Source organism: Nanorana parkeri, unplaced genomic scaffold, assembly GCF_000935625.1.
Source record: "Nanorana parkeri isolate BGI_ZX_2015 unplaced genomic scaffold, ASM93562v1 scaffold1876, whole genome shotgun sequence".
Lineage (NCBI taxonomy): Eukaryota > Metazoa > Chordata > Amphibia > Anura > Dicroglossidae > Nanorana > Nanorana parkeri.
In genome coordinates, this window is record NW_017308144.1 from 75991 (window position 1) to 78866 (window position 2876).

Here is a 2876-nt window from a genome sequence, read left to right on the forward strand (position 1 = left end):
TGATTGCTGAGTGTTTGTACATAATTGAGGACAGAGTATGTTTACTATATCCTCAATTATGAATGAAATGGGAAGTAATCTACATCACCTCCTGTTTATTCATAGTTGTGGTTATAGTAAACACACATTGTCCTCAAGTTATGAATGAACAGGAACACTCAGTATAGAGGATTCCTGTTCATTTATAACAGGGGCTGCAGAAAAAGAGATTGAGGACTCTGTGTCCTCAATCTCTTTTTCTATTTTAAAAGGGAAATATCAGGGGTCTGTTTTCCCCCCAAAAACCCTAAAAGTAAAGTTTAAAAAAAAAAGAATACACAATGAATAAATAATAAATATTAAAAAGTTTATAAGAAATAAAATATTTCAAAAAAATTGAAAACATTTAAATAAAAATAATTTTCAGGTTTCGGTTTCGGACTGACATTTTTTAAAAATGTCGGTTTCGTTTCTGTTTTGAAATTTCCATTTCGGTGCACCTCTACATTTTACTATCACTATTTGGTGTTTGCTTACACACTACTGTTGTGATATCTTATAACCACTGCTTACATACATTATATTGCATTTAGTTATTTATAATGTATGTATTGAAGCTTATGTACACTGAGTAAGATGTTGATTTTGGAAGTGCACTTGTTTTTTACCTTATAGCGCAGTACAAATTTGACAACTTATTTTGTAAAGATGTTTATAACCTTTTGGCCGCCACCACAGAGCAGTAGCACATAGTATTTAGCAAATTTATATACTATTTTGCATTCCTTTATAATATTTTGCTGGGATTTGTAGTCCTTTATAGCTGATAGTATTCTGCATTATAATGTAATGTATTGCTGGGATTTGTAGTCCTCTATAGCTGACACCATTCTGCATTGTTGTATAATGTTTTGGTGGGATTTATAGTCCTCTATAGCTGATGGTATTATTCTTCAGTGGCGGAACTACCAGGGTCTCAGCGGTTACAGATGTGACCGGGCCCTGGTGCTCCAACACTGTCCTAAAATCATTAGTCTGTATTGTTTTTAAAAACCTGTCACATGACACTAAAAAAGTATCAGTAATTTTTATATGTGAGTACTTGAGGAAAAGTATCAGTGCTTGGTCTAGAAAAAAAAGGTATCTATGCATCCCTTCTCCCGTCCATGCCCGTACCAAGGTGCAGACATGTAATAATATGGATGGGAGGCAGAGTTAATGTACTACAAGTGCGGTGCATAGGCAGCCGTCTGAGGGCGCCGGGGGGTGCAAAAATGCACCTTCGCCTGTGTAGGCAAAAATCCTTGCACTGGCCCAGGTATGGGGACACCCTGGCAGTGGTGTAACAACCGGGGGGGGGGCGCAGGACTGAGGGGGAGGCCATCACCGACCCCCGCTAAACGAAGCTCCTGGCCGCAGATGCAGTGGCTCCCTCTCTCTGCCACATGCACCCGACTCTGTCATTCGGGCGGCTGCTCGCTCCTCCGAGGCCCCTGGGGGCGGCCCTCTACAGTGCCTGATCAGAGGGCGCTTCTGCCTGATCCAGCCAGCCCGGATACCTGCTAGACTCCCGTAGGGGCGAGATGGACTGTAACCCATGGCCTGGGAGGCAAGATGTGCCATAACCCCATACTGAGCTGGATATAGGGGCCACCTTGCGCTTGCTGCCCACTAAGGCAGATATAGAGGCCCTGGTGGCGAAAATTGAGGAGAAACATAGTCGAGATATTCAAGATATAAGACAAGATGTATAGCAGCTGACTACAACGGTTGAGGGGGTGAGACGACCATGGCGGCCATGTCAGTAAGACTGAAGGAATTGGAAGAAGCTAGAGACATCCAATCTTCTATACTGTCTGTCATCCACCTCCATATTGAGGACCTGGAGGATAGAAATCGTCTTAACAATCTGAGAGTCCGGGGCATCCCTGAGGCGACAGGCCCGGAAAATGTGCAAGACACGGTGGTGGCTATCTTTAACTCCTTGTTGGGTAACCCGCCTAATACAGTAATTGACATAGACCAGGCTCATACGGCATGGGCCCACGTTCCGAGGATCCGGAGCGTGCCCGTGACATTGTTTGCAGATTACAGAAATTCCCGATCAAGGAAGAAATTCTACACAAAATATGGTCACATGGGCCTCTTGATTTCGATGGCGCAACAGTGAAGATCCTGCCGGACCTCTCCAGGGCGACTCTCCAACGGAGAATGATCTTACGTCCACTCCTGGGCCGCCTGCGTGAAGCAGGTATTGTCTATAGATGGGGGTTCCCATTCCATCTTAGCTTGCGCAAAAATGCCTTAACCTTTGCCCTGAGACAACGGGCTCACCTACCTGCCATGTTTGCATTCCCTGATATGGAGCCTTTTCCCAGTTCCGGATTGGCTGCAACACTTGCCGAGAGGAAACAACAAGCAGGGCATGCATTCGACATCCTACACCATGTTTTAGAGACCACCTCAACAGCGATGCCGGAGAAGGTTTTCTTCCAGGGGAAACACCAGCAAACCTTGACAAACCCATGGGCCCAGCCTCGAGAACCCGTGTTCCTGATTACGCCTTCTACTATCCCAGGCCGTCCATGACTACCACCCCAGGTCGAATAAAAACACAGTTCTTTGTAAACATCACCGTCTGACTACCGGGAAGTATTCGAGGGGGGTCAGGGACCAGTTCTACTTCGGGCGGCTGTGCCTGCGGTGGTCTCCATTCCCTACTCCCGCAATATTTTGGCACTAAACCCCTTGGGACACCACTTGCAGCATGGGACCACCGGCGAATGAATGGGTTCCAACCCACATGACCTACTCCGTATGAAGACATGCTATGATCCGTGGGTTTGATAGGCAATCGGGTAAGCCTAGAGTGCCCACGTTCCCCTCAGCCTCATAGA